At 37.9% G+C, this 20142-nt stretch overlaps 1 pseudogene; it reads right to left on the bottom strand.

Moving 5' to 3' along the window:
• Positions 1–15539: 15539 nt before the first annotated feature.
• On the bottom strand, positions 15540–16012 carry LOC102271088 (large ribosomal subunit protein uL24 pseudogene; annotated as a pseudogene).
• Positions 16013–20142: the final 4130 nt, after the last annotated feature.

Genomic DNA, 20142 nt, shown 5'->3' with positions numbered 1-20142 from the left:
AATTGTCATACAAATTATATTTTTATATACTAAGTCCATCAATATGATTTTATAATCTGTGTGTATATCTTTTAATTCATATAGGGGAATAAAAGCATTACAAACTAAAGTACATTTTTACTTTATCTTTTGACAATTTGATTATGATTTGTCTGTATCAAGGGGTGAAGTAACAGTCTGCAGATTTCTCTAAAAACTAGGAATAAAACTACCATATGACACAGCAATCCCACTACTGGGCATATACCTTGAGAAAACCATAATTCAAAAAGACACGTGTACTCCGATGTTCACTGCAGAAGTATTTACAATAGCTAGGACATGGAAGCAACCTAGATGTCCACTGACAGATGAATGGATAAAGAGGTTGTGGTACATACATACAATGGAATATTACTCAGCTATAAAAAGGAACAAATTTGAGTCAGTTCTTTTGAGGTGGAGATTTTTCCAAGAGGCTTTGTGTGTGTTTGTGTTGAGGCATGCCTTCAGTGCTCTGGCATTTTATTTCTGCCTTAGTCTTCACTCCCTGTTTGCACAGACTCTTGGATTGTGCTAGAGGTCAGAGAATAAGGTCTTCTGTGTTTTTTCTGGGGCATACACACAGCCTTGTATATGCATGTGGCCTTCTGGGTCTCCCAGGAATATGCTGGAACTTTTTAAAGCCCACTATAGACATCTGTTTTCCAGAGTTCCCTTGAAAGATTTTTGGCAAGCCTCTTCCTTGTCTCAAATGGTATCTCTGTTTTAAACAACTGTAATGCTAAACAACTGCGGCTGAACGTCTTTGACAGTGCCCTGGGGACAGAGCTCTCAGTGGCTGAGCAAACTCTGGGTTAAGTAAACCACAGACAAGCCTCACGAATGGGGCTTTTCCAGGAAGTTTTCAGACAGGTCAAATTATAACAATTGACAGGACTTCTGGGGATCTCCAAATCCATTCGACCCCTTCAGTGTCTACTAGGGTGGTTTGCCTAGTAGCATACTACTAGTTTGCATAGTAGCACACACAGCTACTATGGTGTGAGGCTGCTTATTTTCAAGGTTACCATGGACCTGGGGAGAGGGAATCAAAATAAAGCAACTTAAAATGTCACAAAGCTCACTGTATTTATACAGTTAAATTGTTTTTCTTGAATAAATTTCTCTTCAGATAGTTCAAATCTTTGGTTTATTTCCAGAGGTATGAAAATTTTTATTTCAACAATTTTTAGTAGTGTTCTCATTGTTTTTATAGGAGAGGAGATTACCAGAGTGCCATTCCAAAAGGGGTTCTGTTTTGGTATATTCTTAAAGTGAAATAACATACAGCAATAAAAATAATGAACAACTGCTTCATGCAACAACAACTATGACTATCACAGAAATAAGGTTAAGCCAAAGTAGCCAGACACAAATAATACGTACTGTATTATTTCATTTATATGAACTTCTAAAACAATTAAAACAAATCAACAGTAATTAAATTCAGAATAGTGGTTATCTTTGTAATAGTTTACTGGAATGAGGCATGAAGGAATATTCTAGGATGTTGATAATGTCCTATATCTTGCCTTTGATGGTGGTTACATTGGTGTATTCATTTATAATACTAAAAATACTAAATATTCTTTGAGCAATACACTTTGTGAATAATAAAGTATGAATGTATACTCTCAAAAAATACTTTCAAAATAAATGAAAATAAATGGTTAACCTCAGGCCCATCTTTAATTCTTAGATATAGATTCCCTTGCAGAGTTTTATGCAAAGAGTAAAAGGTTTAATTTTCAGAGTTAAGATATTTACATATGTGCCATTGAAATATAAGAATGATTTGTTTTTAAAATTACTATTTATATTGATAACAGAAGTCTGTATATCTGCAGTGCTCTATAGTTCTTATATTGCTTTCACATATATTATCTTATCATCTGTACAACTCTTGAAGCTGGATGCCAATGTTATTATTTTGCCTATGAGTAGAATCAGATATAGAGTCAGAATTTGTGAATACTTAAGATTGACCGCACTCCAGTCCTCTTGCCTGGAAAATCCCATGGATGGAAGAGCCTGGTAGGCTGCAGTCCATGGGGGTCGCAAAGAGTCAGACACGACTGAGCGACTTCCCTTTCACTTCTCACTTTCATGCATTGGAGAAGGAAATGGCAACTCACTCCAGTGTTCTTGCCTGGAGAATCCCAGGGACAGGGGAGCCTGGTGGACTGCTGTCTATGGGGTCACACAGAGTCGGACATGACTGAAGTGACTTAGCAGTAGCAGCAGTAGGATTGACCTGCCTCTTGAGAAACCTATATGCAGGTCAGGAAGCAACAGTTAGAACTGGACATGGAAAAACAGATTGGTTCCAAATAGGAAAGGGAGTACGTCAAGGCTGTATATTGTCACCCTGCTTATTTAACTTATATGCAGAGCATATCATGAGAAACGCTGGGCTAGAAGAAGCACAAGCTGGAATCAAGATTGCTGGGAGAAATATCAATAACCTCAGATATGCAGATGACACCACCCTTATGGCAGAAAGTGAAGAGGAACTAAAGAGTCTCTTGATGAAAGTGAAAGAGGAGAGTGAAAAAGTTGGCTTATAGCTCAACATTCAGAAAACTAAGATCATGGCATCTGGTCCCATCACTTCATGGGAAATAGATAGGGAAACAGTGGAAATAGTGTCAGACTTTATTTTTGGGGGCTCCAAAATCACTGCAGATGGTGATTGCAGCCATGAAATTAAAAGACGCTTACTCCTTGGAAGGAAAGTTATGACCAACCTAGATAGCATATTCAAAAGCAGAGGCATTACTTTGCCAACAAAGGTCCGACTAGTCAAGGCTGTGGTTTTCCAGTAGTCATGTATGGATGTGAGAGTTGGACTGTGAAGAAAGCTGAGCGCCAAAGAATTGATGCTTTTGAACCGTGGTGTTGGAGAAAACTCTTGAGAGTCCCTTGGACTGCAAGGAGATCCAACCAGTCCATTCTGAAGGACATCAGTCCTGGGTGTTCTTTGGAAGGAATGATGCTAAAGCTGAAACTCCAGTACTTTGGCCACCTCATGCGAAGAGTTGACTCATTTGAAAAGACCCTGATGCTGGGAGGGATTGGGGGCAGGAGGAGAAGGGGACAACAGAGGATGAGATGGCTGGATGGCATCAGTGACTCAATGGACGTGAGTTTGAGTGAACTCTGGGAGTTGGTGATGGATAGGGAGGCCTGGCATGCTGCAATTCATGGGGTCGCAAAGAGTCGGACACGACTGAGTGACTGAACTGAACTGAACTGAAGATTGATACTTTATGTATCTTATTATCAAATGATTATGCTTCTTTACCACACTTATATTTTCTTTAGAATATTGATATTCACTAACTTATCAAAACTAGATGTGTGCCTAAGAGTTTAGAATTCTCTATTAAATCATTATATTAATCCTTGATTCTCTAGGTAATCCCTGGATTATAGGAATAGACAGAATTTTAAATCTTTTGTTTTAAATATCTCCATGAGATACAGGATATTTCTCATTCAACTCAAACGTATCTTTTGATGAGATTTCACAATGCTCACACATTAAAATATCACTTACAAGAAGTTAGCCCATGATTATACTAAGTCTCTGTTTCTGCAGCATGCTCTACTCAAATGTAGAATGATTGACTACCATCTATGTTTCCTTTCTAGATATTTGAGGAATATTAAGAACTATCCTCACACAGATGATCTTTTTCCTACTACATTTAGGCTTTCCTTCTGTCACTCACTACACATATTGATTGAACTTCTCCCCATCAGGAAGAAAAGATCCTTGTCTTGTCATTCTAGCTATGCTATAAAGCTCTATTCTAGAAAACAGCATCTGGTCAGTGATCAATATAAAGATTTTAGTATTTTTAATTGTTTTAGATATATCATGATTACCAAATAATATTCTGTCATGTTTATGTAAATTCCTAACATATATTTCTTTTATTTCTTATATTTCCTTTTCATTATAGGGGACTGGAATGCAAAAGTAGGAAGTCAAGAAACACCTGGAGTAACAGGCAAATTTGGCCTTGGAAAGCAAAATGAAGCAGGGCAAAGGCTAATAGAGTTCTGCCAAGAGAACGCACTGGTCATAGCAAACACCTTCTTCCAACAACACAAGAGAAGGGTCTACACATGGACATCACCAGATGGTCGACACCAAAATCAGATTGATTATATTCTTTGCAGCCAAAGATGGAGAAGCTCTACACAGTCAGCAAAAACAAGTCCAGGAGCTGACTGTGGCTCAGATCATGAACTCCTTATTGCCAAATTCAGACTGAAATGGAAGAAAGTGGTGAAAACCACTAAACCATTCAGGTATGACCTAAATCAAATCCCTTATGACTATACAGTAGAAGTGAGAAATAGATTTAAGGGACTAGATCTGAAAGACAAAGTGCCTGACGAACTATGGATGGACGTTTGTGACATTGTACAAGAGACAGGAATTAAGGCCATCCCCAAGAAAAAGAAATGCAAAAAAAACAAAATGGCTGTCTGAATAGGCCTTACAAATAGCTGTGAAAAGAAGAGAAGTGAAAAGCAAAAGAGAAAAAGAAAGATACACCCATTTGAATGCAGAGTTCAAAAGAATAGCAAGGAGCGATAAGAAAGCCTTCCTCAGCAATCAATGCAAAGAAATAGAGGAAAACAATAGAATGGGAAAGACTAGAGATCTCTTCAAGAAAATTAGAGATAGCAAGGGAACATTTTATGCAAAGATGTGCTCAATAAAGGACAGAAATGGTAGGGACCTAAGAGAAGCAGAAGATACTAAGAAGTGGCAAGAATACACAGAACGGTACAAAAAAGATTGTCACGACCCAGATAATCATGATGGTGTGATCACTCGCCTTAAAGCCAAACATCCTGGAATGTGATGTCAAGTGGGCCTTAGGAAGCATCACTACGAACAGAGGTAGTGGAGGCAATGGAATTCCAGTTGAGCTATTTCAAATTCTGAAAGACGATGCTGTGAAAGTGCTGCACTCAATATGCCAGCAAATTTGGAAAACTCAGCAGTGGCCACAGGACTGGAAAAGGTCAGTTTTCATTCCAATCCCAAAGAAAGGCAATGCCAATGAATACTCAAACTACCGCACAATTGCACTCATCTCACACACTAGTAAAGTAATGCTTAAAATTCTCCAAGCCAGGCTTCAGCAACAAGTGAACCATGAACTTCCAGACGTTCAAGCTGGTTTTAGAAAAGGCAGAGGAACCAGAGATCAAATTGTCAATATCTGCTGGATCACCGAAAAAGCCTTTGACTGTGGTCAGTTCAGTTCATTCAGTCGCTCAGTCGTGTCCAACTTTTGCTACCCAATGAATGTCAGCACGCCAGGCCTCCCTGTCCATCACCGTCTCCTGGAGTTCACTCAAACTCACGTGACTGTGTGGATCACAATAAACTGTGGAAAATTCTTAAAGAGATGGGAATACCAGACCACCTGACCTGCCTCTTGAGAAACCTGTATGCAGGTCAGGAAGCAACAGTTAGAATTGGACATGGAACAACAGACTGGTTCCAAATAGGAAAAGGAGTATGTCAAGGCTATATATTGTCACCCTGCTTATTTAACTTATATGCAGAGTACATCATGAGAAACACTGGGCTGGATAAAGCACAAGCTGGAATCAAGATTGCTGGGAGAAATATCAGTAATCTTAGATATACAGATGACACCACTCTTATGGCAGAAAGTGAAGAGGAGCTAAAGAGTCTCTTGACGAAAGTGAAAGAGGAGAGTGAAAAAGTTGGTTTAAAGATTAACATTCAGAAAACTAAGATCATGGCATCCGGTTCCATCATTTCATGGCAAATAGATGGGGAAACAGTAGAAACAATGGCTGACTTTATTTTTCTGGGCTCCAAAATCACTGCAGATGGTGACTGCAGCCATGAAATTAAAAGACGCTTACTCCTTGGAAGGAAAGTTATGACCAACCTAGGCAGCATATTAAAAAGCAGAGACATTACTTTGGCAACAAAGGTCCGTCTAGTCAAGGCTATGGTTTTTCCAGTGGTCATGTATGGATGTAAGAGTTCAAATATAAAGAAAGCTGAGTGCCGAAGCACTGATGCTTTTGAACTGTGGTGTTGGAGAAGACTCTTGAGAGTCCCTTGGAGTGCAAGCAGATCCAACCAGTCCATCCTAAAAGAGATCAGTCCTGGGTGTTCATTGAAAGGACTGATGTTGAAGCTGAAAGTCCAACACTTTGGTCACCTGATGAGAAGAGCTGACTCATTGGAAAAGACCCTGATGTGGGAAAGATTGAGAGCAGGAGGAGAAGGGGACGACAGAGGATAAGATGCTTGGATGGCATCACCAACTCGATGGACATGGGTTTGGGTGGACTCTGGGATTTGGTGATGGACAGGGAGGTCTGGCGGGCTGCAGTTCATGGGGTCGCAAAAAATCAGACGTGACTGAGCGACTGAACTGAACTGAATATGCATTTGTCTCCACTAAAGGTCATTAGTTTTGTGAAGGAGATTTTGAATTTAATCACATTTTCTTAAGTAATAGGCATGCCAGCTACCTTTGCATCTTTGGCTAGTTTCTTACGTATATTCTCAACATAAATTCTGAAATCTCAAATGAGAATAATAAATAAAGCCAGACCTATGAAGTTGCTCTGCATTTGTGGATAGCTACTAAAAAACCTTAATTTGCTTTCAGGCAAATGAAGAATAGCACACAAATGAGAAAAAGCTATTATAAAGAGAATAAGGGGCTTGAGAAATTTATTTATGCTTTGCAATTAAATTCCAAATGGCTGATGAAATGCCATTCAGATCCCAAACAGAAAGCAACTTTAGCTGGATTTTCTCTACCCTTATCTTGAACAAAAACTTGCCTTCTCAAACTTTTAAAGATTCAAGAGTGGGGCAAGAGATTTCTCCTCTAAATATTTCTCTACAGCCGGATAACTCTTTTCCTGCTCTAAAGTATACCTTTCCCATTATATCTACCAAAATACAGTATACCCAATCTGTTCAGTTCCACATCTGGTATTACTAATTGTTTGGACAAATTCAGCTAAAAAAATAAAAACATATAAATAGATGAAGCGAGGTACTGATGAAAATATTGCCTCATTAGCTCAGTACAGTCTGAAAACACTAAGCCACCTCTCCTAAGCTGTCTCAATTCTTTCATTTATTGCTCTCTCCTTGAGTCAAACCACTGAAATTGATGCCTTTTCTTTCTAGTTCAGTCTACCCCCATTCTCAAGCTGAGGGAGGATAAACCTCTTTGGAAAACCGTATCCTTGAAGGTGCAGGGTCCTTTTCTGCCTGGATCAGTTTCAGGCTAAAACTGCAGTCCTTGCAGGCATCTGAATGTTCAGTGTGTTCAGGGTCATTGGGATTACACTCACAGGGATCCCATGATAGCCTTCTTTCCTTTATTCTGGATATGTGATAAAATGCAGAGATTGCCTGAGCTCAGCTTTTCATTATCAGCCCTTCCTAAGTTTGTTCTTCAGCTTCTTTTTCTATATTCTTTACCATCTGGACCTAGAGTTTTTAAAAAATCTTATTTCCTCATATCACCCTTGTGTTATCCACACTATGTTCCCCTCTTTCCTCCTCTGAACATATGCAAACAACATCAATGACCTACTTGAATGGCCCCAAGTTTCCAGCTTTCAGGAATTACCACCATTTTGCTATTATCTCTACTTTTCTCATCAAATTATTAACTACAGTAAAGTAATAGTACATTTCACCTCAATTATACTTTAATATCTCTCTCTGGACATAGATCCAATTTGGAGGATGATGCCAAGGGTAGTTTATAGGATATCTGATATGATGTACCACAGCAAAAAGAGATTGAGAATGCACTTAAAGGTTTACTTATTTTAATTTTTTTGTTATAGAAAATGTTCAAAATACACCAAAGGAGAGGAATATTGTATTGAACTCTCACATATCCATCACCCAACTTCTACAATTACTATAGTTATTTTTTAAAAATATTTTTGGCCACTGTACTGAAAATTGCTTTTTCAAAGATTATCTCCCATGACCAATTTGCTTTTTATTCTAACTCTAGTACTGAAAGCAAACTAAAACACAGGTGGAAAAAGTGAGAGGGAAAAAAAATTGAATACAGTTCTTTTAATTTCAGGAATATCTCTTTCATATTATTGTTACCATATAAAGCAAGTTGCAACATAAAATGTCTTAAAGGTTCTCCCTGGAAACAATGGCTGAAGGAAATTCTAGATTATTGGAGTTTGCTTTTCTTTTATTATACCAGTGTTGTCATAGTTACCCTACACTGTATTCTTCAGTGAAACCTCTGGACAAAAGATTGAATCAGTTTCAATATAGGCAGCTTAGGGTCTGCAGATATCTATTTATGAGAAAGTAGTAAAAGCTACAGCATCACAGCAGTAAGAGAGAAGAAGCTTCCAAAGAGCTAAAGTAGTCTGGTTTAAACCACCTCTGGGTAATGGAAGAATTTGACAAAGTTACAAACAGTACTTAGCCATCACTGAGTTTCCAGTGATTCATACAATGACAGTGAATCAAATGATAATGAGTGGAAACCTGCCATGAGGATGGTTTCCTTCATATCCTTATTGATGATAAAAGAATTCAGAGCATACTGTTAAACCAATAGGGAGCTGAATTAGGTGAATAATATCCTAAGGCCAAGAGAGAAATGACCTTGAAAGTTGGTAAAATGTTAGTGTGAAAACAGGGCGTGAAATCAGAGGTGACAAATAGAAGGTAAAGTTTAAGTACAAAGAGACTCTCTTAAATTCAGTTTGAAAGAGAGTTTTTCCACTTCCTTTTGGGAGGTCTTAAGTTGAGGGTGGAGCCCTTAACATAACATAAGGGTGGAGCCTTAACATAATGAATGGCATTAGTGTTCCCGTATGTTAGTCGCTCAGTGTGTCCGACTCTTTGCGACCCCATGGACTGCAGTCCACCAGGCTCCTCTGTCCATGAGATTTTCCAGGCAAGGATACTGGAGTGGGTTGCCATTTCCTTCTCCAGGGGAGCTTCCCAACCCAGGGATCGAACCCGGGTCTCCTGCAATGCAGGCAGATTCTTTACTGACTGAGCTTAGTATCCTTTTTAAAAGAGGTTCCAGAGATATCCTCAGCCCCTTTCTCCACATGAAGATACAATGAAAAGTCTGTGATCCAGAAAGGATCCTCAACCAGTCAGGTTGGCATTCTGATCTTGGACTTCCAGGCTCCAAAACATGAGAAATAAATTATTTCTGTTGTTCATAAGCAGCCCAGTCTGTGATATTTTGTTATGGCAGCCTGGATATATGAAGACAAGGAAAATATTGAATGGCCATTTTTTTTTTCCTTTGGCTTTTTGAGGTTGTTTTGTTTTGGGGGTTTTTCTTTTCTTTTTCTTTTTGTATGTTTAGAAAAGATTAAAAAGAAGAGAAAGATTTAAAGGAAGATACACTATATTTGGGCATAATTCCCTTACTCTTAGGAAAAGGAACAGAAGTAAGTAAAACATGTATTCTACTTGGTTCTCTGTCTAATGTGTAGCTTTGATGGTGTACTTTTTAGTAGAAAGAGACCACTGGCAATGAAGAAGATAGTTTTATTTATTTGCCTGTTAATTTGGTGGGTTTTTTGTTTTTTAATTGAATCATAATTGACACATAATATTATATTACTTTCAGGAATAAAACAGTGTTTCCATATTTATATATGTCATGAAATGATCACTGTAAATCTAGTAACCATCTCTCACCATACAAAGTTATTATAACAGTATTGACTATAATCCCTATGCTGTATATTACATCCCCATAACATTTATTTTATAACTAGTAGTTTGTACCTATTAATCCCTCTGACCTATTTTTCCCGTCCTTCACCCCTCACCCCCTCTGGCAACCATCGGTTTGTTTTCTGTATATATGAGTCTGTTTTTGTTTTATTCTTTCATTCTGTTTTTATATTCCACACATAAATGAAATTATACAGTATTTGCTTCCTTTGACTGACTTACTTCACTTGGCATAATACTGTCTAGGTCTATCCAAGTTGTTGCAAATGGAATGATTTCTTTTTTTTTTTTTTAACTGTTGAGTAATATTCCATTGTATATATACCACATCTTAATTGTCCATTCATCTACTGGTGAACATTTAGGTTGTTTCCAAATCTTGGCTATTGTACTCAATGCTGCAACAAACATGGGGGTCCATATCTTTTTGAATTAGTGTTTTTATTTTCTTCAAATAAATAACTAAGAGCTGGAATTGCTGGCAGTTGCATTTTTAATTTTTTGAAGAACCTCAATACTGTTTTCCACAGAGACTATACTAACTTACATTCCTACCAACAGTACATTAATGTTCCCTTTTCTTCACATCCTCCCTAAGAATTGTTATTTGTCGTCTTTTTGATAATAGTGATTGTGACAGGCCTGCAGTGGCATTTTATTGTCATTTTGGTTTGTATTTTCCTGATTATTAGCACGCTGAGCATCTTTTCATGTGCCTGTTGACCATCTGTCTGTCTTTGGAAAATGTCTATTCAGGTCCTCTGTCCATTTGTCAATTGCTGTTTTTTTTTATATTGAGCTGTATCAGTTCTTTGTATATTTTGGATATCAGTCTTTTATAGGATATATTGTTTGCAAATATCTTCTCCCATTCAATAGGTTTCCCTTTTGTTTTGTTGATGGTTTCTTTTGCCATGCATACACTTTTTAGTTTGATGTAGTCCCATTTGTTGACTGTTGTTAGAAGACAGTTTCAATTGACTTTCCACTCTCCGCAGCAGCAAATGGTTGCTTATGATGAGGGCCCTAAAGGAATAGCTCCTCTTGGGTATCAAAATCTTTTCCTGGTCCTGTGACATAAAATGTCATATGTTCAGATAGTTCAAATAAAAAAAAAAAAAAAAATATATATATATATATATATAAATAAAGGTATACAGTGAAAAGTTTTGCTCTCACCCTGTCCATCATTTACATAACTCTTACACACACATACACAGAGTTCCATGCATGAATGCTAAGTCACTTCAGTCATGTCCGACTCTTTGTGATTCTCTATGGGATTCTGGAGTGGGTTGCCATGCCCTCCTCCAGCAGATCTTCCCAACCCAGGGACTGAACCTGCATCTCTGATGTCTCCTGCATCAACAGGTAGGTTCTTTATGACTAGCACCACCTGGTATTTATGCCTATTTTCTATTACATTGTTGGTCTTTTATTGGTATCCAATAGTTCTTCACATGTTAAGGAGATTATTTGTCTATGATATGAGTTTCTGTTTGTAATTTACTATCTGACATTGTTTATAGTTTTATATATTGTTAAATTTATTATTCTCTTTCATGGGTTATAGATTTTGAGTCATAAAGATCTTCTCCACTGAAATACTCAAATATAACTTCTGTAACTTCTTCTAATATTATATGCTCTCACTATTTTGTAGGAACATCTTTCATTCATTTGAAATTTGTCCTGGTTTTACTAGAGTAATGGTATGTGCTCAGAATCCAAGATCTTTTCCTCACAGGCAGTTGGCCATCATTTATTGAGGTGTTTACCTCTTCCCCACTGGTTAGAAATGCCATAATTTTCATAATCGCAGTATGCATTTGGAATTAGTTTTGAATTTTGTGTGATATTTATCAGTCATTTTGTGTAATGATTAATTAGTACCACACTGTTTCAGTGTTCAGGTCTTTGTGTTTTAATATCTGATAGTGCTGGATTTAGAAAAGGCAGAGCAACCAGAGATCAAACTGCCAACATCCTTCGGATTGTAGAAAAATCAACGGAATTCCAGAAAAACATCTACTTCTGCTTCATTGACTACTGTAAAGCCTTTGACTGTGTGGATCACAACAAACTATGGAAAATTCTTCAAGAGATGAGAATACCAGATCACCTTACCGGTCTCATGAAAAATCTGTGTGCAGGTCAAGAAGCAACAGTTAGAACTGGACATGGAGTGATGGACTGGTTCAAAATTAGGAAAGGAGTATGTCAAGGCTGTATAGTGTCACCCTGCTTATTTAACTTATATGCAGAGTACATCGTGTGAAACGCTGGGCTGGATGAAGTTCAAGGTGGAGTCAAGATTGCTGGGGGAAGTATCAATACCCTCAGATATGCAGACGACACCACCCTTATGGCAGAAAGTGAAGAGGAACCAAGGAGTCCTTGATGAAGGTGAAAGAGGAGAGTGAAAAAGCTGGCTAAAACTCAACATTCAAAAAAAAGAGAAAAGAAAATCATGGCATCCGGTCCCACCACTTCAAGGCAAATAGATGGAGAAACAATGGAAACAGTGAGAGACTTTATTTCCCTGCGCTCCAAAATCACTGCAGACAGCGACTGCAGCCATGAAATTAAAAGATGCTTGCTTCTTGGAAGAAAAGCTATGACAAACCTAGACAGCGTATTCAAAAGCAGAGACATTACTTTGCTGACAAAGGTCCACATAGTCAAAGCTGTGTTTTTTCCAGTATTCATGTATGGTTGTGAGAGTTGGACTATAAAGAAAGCTGAGCGCCAAAGAATTGATGCTTTTGAATTGTGGTGTTGGAGAAGACCCCTGGGAATCCCTTGGACAGCAAGGTGAAAAGGCCAGTCCATCCTAAAGGAAATCAGTCCTGAATATTCATTGGACGGACTGATGCTGAAGCTGAAACTCCAATACCCTGGACACCTGATGTGAAGAGCCAACTCACTGGAAAAGATCCTGATGCTGGGAAATATTGAAGGCAGGAGGAGAAGGGGACAACAGAGGATTAGCTGGTTGGATGGCATCACCAACTCAATGGACATGAGTTTGAGCAAACTCTGGGAGTTGGTGATGGACCCCGAAACCTGGCGTGCTGCCGACCATGGGTTCACAAGGAGTCAGACGTGACTGAATGAGTGAACAACAACAAATCTGATAGTGCTAATTTGCCCTAATTGCCCTTTAGCCCTCAGTTTTCTGCCTATTTCTGATTAATTATTTTTCCATATAAACTTTATGATAATTTTGCCTTGTGTTAAAAACCTCACTGTCAATATTTTTCTTATTGGGCTCATGTTGAAATTATAAATTAACTCAGAAAGAATTGACATCCTTTGGTATTTACCAACTAGGCACATCTTCCCTTTGTACAAAACTTCTTGTATGTTTTCAGTTGTGTTTTAACATTTCTTATTAAGTTTATTAATGTAGCTTTCATCTTTTCTTTTTTAAATGAGTGCTTGAATCCATTGTATATTCATGCCATTTGTTGTCTTTTGTATATTAATTTTGTGCCTCACTACTTGGCTAAATAGCTTTTTGGTTGAGTCTCTTGGGTTTTCCAGGTATTTAATTATAATATTTAGCAGAATGAATCCTAATGGATGCTACAGAGAAGAAGAAATTGTGCTTTTCAGTTTAGTGGATAGAAGTTCTTTCTGACAAATCTCAGGAAGGACAAATATGGACAAGGTGTGGACTCTTTGATACTCTACCACTACTACTACTAAGTCGCTTCAGTCACGTCCGACTCTGTGCGACCCCATGGACTGCAGCCTACTAGGCTTCTCCGTCCATGGGATTCTCCAGGCAAGAACACTGGAGTGGGTTGCCATTTCCTTCTCCAATGCATGAAAGTGGAAAGTGAAAGTGAAGTCGCTCAGTCGTGTCTGGCTCTTAGCGACCCCATGGACTGCAGCCTACCAGGCTCCTCCATCCATGGGATTTTCCGGGCATGTCTTTGATACTCTAGACCAGTCCAGATAATGCCCAGTATTCAAAAGCTGTAGAATCATTTTAGGAAGAATATACTGGAATAAGGATTGCTTTAAAACAAATAGTTCATTACTTCATAATTATCATTACATCTTACATTTAAATATCACATCTCACAATTAAATATAAATTTAAATATTGAAATTAATTAATTTTTTCAATTAGGTAGTTGAAAAAGTTAACTAATATAAAGCTACTGATTTGTTGCCACCATTGTTATTACCAAAAATTTCAAAGATATCTCTAGGATATCCACATAAGATTCAATGTAGTTTAATACAATATGGTAAAGAAAAAAACCCAGTTGTATTCAACTAACTGCCCACAAGTCTTGCAGTAGAATTTGTGTTTAAGTAGTTTAAATGAGTTGCTTTGTGATGGGCATGGCAAATTCTCCTTGCTGAATTGACTAAACCCTTCTTACCTAACAATGATCTCCTCTGTTGATCTTTAGGGCATGGTGTCTCATCTGTTTAGTTTGGCCTTTTATTTGACTTTCATTGACTTTGTGGCCAACCCTGTTCTCTTTGGTCGATATGTTAACTCAAATATGTAGGTGAACTCAGCTATTTAGGAGGGACATGTAATTTTTAATAATAACACACATTGTATCTGACAATAGGATACAATTTTCACTGGTAAATGGAGAAGCAAATGTTTGAGTTTTGAGTAATAGCTTGCTCTCTTTAAAGGAATTGTCCAACTGTCTTTTGCAAGGAAACACAGACTTCTGACTGCTAAATTCCTGCCAACATTCTTTCCCCTGTATATATCATTCAATCTTAGATCAGATAAATACAACTTGAAGTCTTCTTAAAGTGCTTGCTGGGATATTGGCACCTACCTTTTAGAGATAGTTTCTAGACAGCTGCAGCTATCACCCAAATCTTAGTACTAAGCTGGCCATAACCACATTTGGTTATTGAAACAAAGAAATGACAACTCACTATTCTGTGTGCGTTGAGAGATGTTGTCCTTTGGAATCAATACAGGGCTTCTTTTGGCTCCAAATGTGAATTAATTATATAAATGTCCCTTTAGAATCTGTTTATGTAGAGACCATCCAGGATGTTAGTAAGTATATCCACTTATTTCACAGGTCTTCTGATTTGCTAACATACTTGAAGTTTCAGTATTCAAAAGTCATTCATGTAACCGTTTCTTTTATTGAGGTGTTTTTTTTTTTTTAAGGTTTTTAAAATAACATTTATTTCTTAAAAGTTAACATGTGCATAATAGGAAACCAAAAAGCACAAGAAGCAAGAAACAAAGTCATTCATAATCACAAGCAGTTTACCGTTTGAGGTGGTTTTGATAAGTTTCTGGTACCAACTTGCAAATGCTTCAGAAGAACATTTCCTTGTGTATGGGGTGTGCTATGATTTTTATCCTCTTTCTTTGACTTTTTTGAATTATTTTTTTTAAATAGTAGTTTTCAAACATCTTTCAGAGAAAAGAAGAGTTGGAGAAGATCAGAGGCAAAGTCAACCCCATGTTTCTGCACATGGCCAGCAGAAGGGCAAAGGAAGGCCTTCTTTACTATTTATGACCAACCAAAATAAGAAACCACTTTAATAAAAAGATCCCGAATTTTATTTCTGGCACCCTTGGATTATCTCAGTCGTCTGGTGCAAACTGATAACAACAAATCAGCAGGCAAGAACATAAAACAATTTCTCATCCTTTTGCACAATGGGAGTATGGGATGGCTGGTTGGGTTAGGGAGTTGGGTTTTTTGTTTCTGTTTTCGTTTTCATTTTAGCAGGTATTAATGAAGGTTGTATATAAGATTACTTTATTTCCACATCTTCTCATATATTTCTTCCTTTTTTGGCCCTTTTCCTTTCTTACTTTGCAAGATTTGGCTTTACATCCAAAGCTCTTTTTGCCAGCCTTGTTCATGTTTGGCCTGGTGCTAAGCACCTTGCTAGACTGAGTGCCCACATGGACACTTGTACCATAGGCTTCTCCTGCTGTACATGTTCATTGTAGATGACACATGTCCTCCTGCAAACTTGAAATACTTTGCCAAATTGTTGACCTTTGTAATATCCTTGTACAACCTGAACTTCATCATCCTTTTAGATGGACATGGACTGGACGTGGTACTCCTGTCTCAGCTCTTTGGAAAGAGGGAAAGAAATAATCTTAACGTGAACGTGGGAAAGTGAGTTGGCATGTTATTTATGGTTCTTGCTCTTGTCTGAAGTCAAAAAGGGATTAATTTTCATTTTTGGCTGTTGCCACTTCAGTGATGACCACAACAGGGAAGGGAAGATGGCATCTTAAGAGAAGTTTCTCTAACTATAATCTGTTTGTCTGTTTGAATGCTCAGTTCTGCCTGTCTAATCTCTGCTCAGGCTTTTGCCAGACCTACCCAATATTCTTCCTTTGAAAAGCTGGGATTTATAATTTTCACACAGTTGGAATCCTAACCAGGCATTTAGTTGCCCGTTTTTAAATGAAGCTTTGGTGTAATAATCTTTTTTGTTGCTGTTGTTGGTGTTGACTTTTTTTTAAATCTAAAAAGGAATGTTGGGTAAAGAATGACCAGCATATCAGAGTATGAACCCATATTCCCCATTTATTGACTAGTTACACAATATCTCACCTATAAGTTGGGTTAATAAGACCAATAACATAGGACTTGCTATGTAAATTTACTGACATCACACTTGTAAAATACTACCTGGAGCCTAACCCATGGATAATACTCTATACTCATGAGATTCTTCTAAATTTATTTGAGGTTAACAAAGGTCTGTCTAGTCAAGGCTATGGTTTTTCCTGTGGTCATGTATGGATGTGAGAGTTGGACTGTGGAGAAAGCTGAGTGCCAAAGAATTGATGCTTTTGAACTGTGGTGTTGGAGAAGACTCTTGAGAGTCCCTTGGACTGCAAGGAGATCCAACCAGTCCATTCTGAAGGAGATCAGCCCTGGGATTTCTTTGGCAGGAATGATGCTAAAGCTGAAACTCCAGTACTTTGGCCACCTCATGCGAAGAGTTGACTCACTGGAAAAGACTCTGATGCTGGGAGGGATTGGGGGCAGGAGGAGAAGGGGACGACAGAGGATGAGATGGCTGGATGGCATCACTGACTCGATGGACATAAGTCTGAATGAACTCTGGGAGTTGGTGATGGACAGGGAGGCCTAGCGTGCTGCAATTCATGGGGTCGCAAAGAGTCGGACATGACTGAGTGACTGAACTGAACTGAACTGAATGCTTATTTATTTTTGTGAAATAATGTTATATATATACTTCATTCGTTCATTCATCAAATACTTGTTGCACACCTTCTTTATGTCAGGCACAGATTTAAGAACTGGAAATATGTAGTAAATATTTAATATATATTAAGTTTATACAAGATTTTTCTTTCTTATGGGAAAAACAGACAATAAACAAAATAAACATGCAAAATATATGTCAAATGTTAATAACTACTATGGAAAGGCAGTTGTGCCCTGAGCAGGTAATGCTTGAGAGGAGACTAACAGGAGGTGAGAGAGTAAGCCATGCAGACACCTAGGGGAAGAGAGTGTAAAAGTGAATAGACAGTAACCTCAGTTAAGATACAGTTTTCTATTTTAAATGTCAAGGGGGTACTCTTTTGCCCTACTACAATAGCAGAGCCCACCAAGAAGAAGAAAACTTTTTCTTCTTGCCTAGGAAGAGCTTAGCCAACAAAAGACTGTCACAACTCGTTCAATGAAGACTCTCAGTTCCTCCAGTGGACTCTTCATTTACTACAGCCCTCCCAACTTTCTTTTTTCTTCTATAAAAGAGTTCTTTTCTTCTCTTTGGGGAGACTTTGCTTGTGGCTCACCACAGTTGTGGTTCCTGAATTGCTCTTCTTTGTTGATCTTGAATAAACGCATTTTTGCTGCAGAAATAACTGGTAGTCTACTGTTTAAGGTCAACAAAGGGGATGGTAAGTACATTATGCTGTGGCAAAGAGGTCAGTGTGTCTGGTGTGGAGTAGGAGATGTGGTCAGATAGAGGCTCTGTCATGAGGAACTTTCTAGGCTATAAATAAGGACTTCAAGTGTCACTTAGGGAAAGTGGATCCAGTAGAGGGTATGAACAGAGAAATGACCTGATTTAAGACTTTAAAAGAAAGCACTCAGGCTGCTCTGTTAAGAAAAGACTATTAGAAGGACTAGGGCAAAAGTAGGGGAGACCAGTGAGGAGGCTACTGCAGTGAATTGCAGTTCCTGGACCAGAGTTGTAGACAGCAGAGGAAGCAATGAGAAGTGATTGGAAGCTGGATGTAGTTTGTATATAGGGCTGATATGACTTCTTGAAGGGTAATTGTAGGATGTAGGGGAAAAAAAAGTAAAAGATGACTACTCCAAAATTTTTGGCCCAAGAAACTGGAGTTGTTAGTCACTGACAGAGAAAACTGGAACCTTAACATATTTGAGATGGAGGTAAATAAGGAGATCAGAAGTTTGGATATGAAAAATTTAGGATTAAAAGGCCTATTAGGCTAAGCAGAAATCTTCATTTGGCCTATAAAATCATGAGACTGAATGAGAACTACCAGGGAAAGAGTGTATATACTTTCCCAGTGTATACCAGGGAAAGAGTGAGAAGGGATGAAGTTCTGGGCCTCTCTAGCATTAAGAGGTGCTGGAGATGAGGGAGAAGTATATGATTTGCAAATATGTTGCTTGTAGGGAAAATGTAGAGGAATACATTTTGAGGAAATTTATCTGTATTACATCTTGCTTTCCAATTCAAACCCTAAGAGAGTGAGGTATTGGCTTCCTAAATATCACAAATATTTCATATCTATTGCTTAGGAAGCATATAACTCTAGAAATGGTCAGGGCATTTGTACAGAAAGTAGATAAAAAAGTAATTGCTACACTGGAGATACTAAAACAACTATATAAAGTCTACAGCAAGCATCAGTAAATTACCTGAGATATTCAACACTTTATTATAAAACAGGCTTTGTGTTAGATGATTTTGCCAAACTGTAGGCTAACAAGTGTTCTGAGCATGTCTCAATTAGGGTGGGCTAAGTTGTGATGTTCAGTAGGTATATTAATGTGTTTTAGATTTATGATATTTTCAGCCAATCATGAGTTTACTGGGACGCAAACCCACTGTAAGCTGAGGAAGATCTGCGATTGGATAACTTGTCACTAGATAAAGGGAGTTAAAATTATCATTCTAGCAAAACAGTCACTCACTAACTTACAATCTTTACCCTTTTCATACACTGTTTCCTGTTAACTTCAATATTTGCAGCCATTCTCTTTATGACTCTAAAATTTTCTTACTACAGATATCTCATGAATATATATTTAGTTCAACTATATAAGTAGAGTTAGTAAGGTAAGGTAGTCTAAAGAAAACAAGTCACAAATTTAAAATATTCAGGGTGTGTAAAGTTATATTGAAAATGATCTTAGAACAAACTTGATAATCAGTTAGGAATATGCCAGTTATTTGCAAATATCCATCATTTTCTTCTAAGTGCATGTAGTTTTTGTCAAGGACTGTCAGCTGTCCCCTAATATTGATTTTCTCCTTCTCTCTTTAGCAAGATAACTTTCAACATTCAGCTGAGCACAAGCCTGCTCAGATAAAGACTACATTTCCCAGTCGCTCTTGCTGCTATGCTTGGCCGTTTATTTTAGGGTCTACCAACGATATGTGAGCAGAATGCAGCCACACTGGTGAAAACTGCAAAAACCATCTTAGACCAGGGATGAAAGCCATGACTTGAGAATGGTAGAACGACAAAGCAGTAAGTGTCCAGGTCCTCAAGATCACAGAGCTGCCATATGAGTTCTGGACTACTTATGATTTAGCTTTTACATGAAAAAGAAATTAATGTCTATCTGTTTGAATTATTGTTTTTTGCCTTTAGCTTTTCTTCTTTTCTCAGCTATTTGTAAGCCTTCTTCAGACAACCATTTTGCCTTTTTGCTAAACAGAAGCTAAAAGCAAAGGAGAAAAGGAAAGATACACCCATCTGAATGCAGATTTCCAAAGAATAGCAAAGAGAGATAAGAAAGCCTTCCTCAGTGAACAATGCAAAGAAATAGAGAAAAACAGTAGAATAGGAAAGACTAGAGATCTAATCAAGAAAATTAGAGATACCAAGAGAACATTTCATGCAAAAATGGGCACAATAAAGGAGAGAAATGGTATGGACCTAACAGAAGCAGAAGATATTAAGAACAGGTGGCAAGAATACACAGAAGGGCTACACAAAAAAGATCTTCATGACCCAGATAACCATGATGGTGTGATCACTCACCTAGAGCCAGACATCCTGGAATGCAAAGTCAAAGGGGCCTTAGGAAGCATCGTTATGAACAAAGCTAGTGGAGGTGATG

This window comes from Bos mutus, chromosome 2 (assembly GCF_027580195.1).
Source record: "Bos mutus isolate GX-2022 chromosome 2, NWIPB_WYAK_1.1, whole genome shotgun sequence".
In the NCBI taxonomy this organism is placed as follows: Eukaryota; Metazoa; Chordata; class Mammalia; order Artiodactyla; family Bovidae; genus Bos; species Bos mutus.
This window is presented reverse-complemented; position numbering and strand designations above follow the sequence as displayed.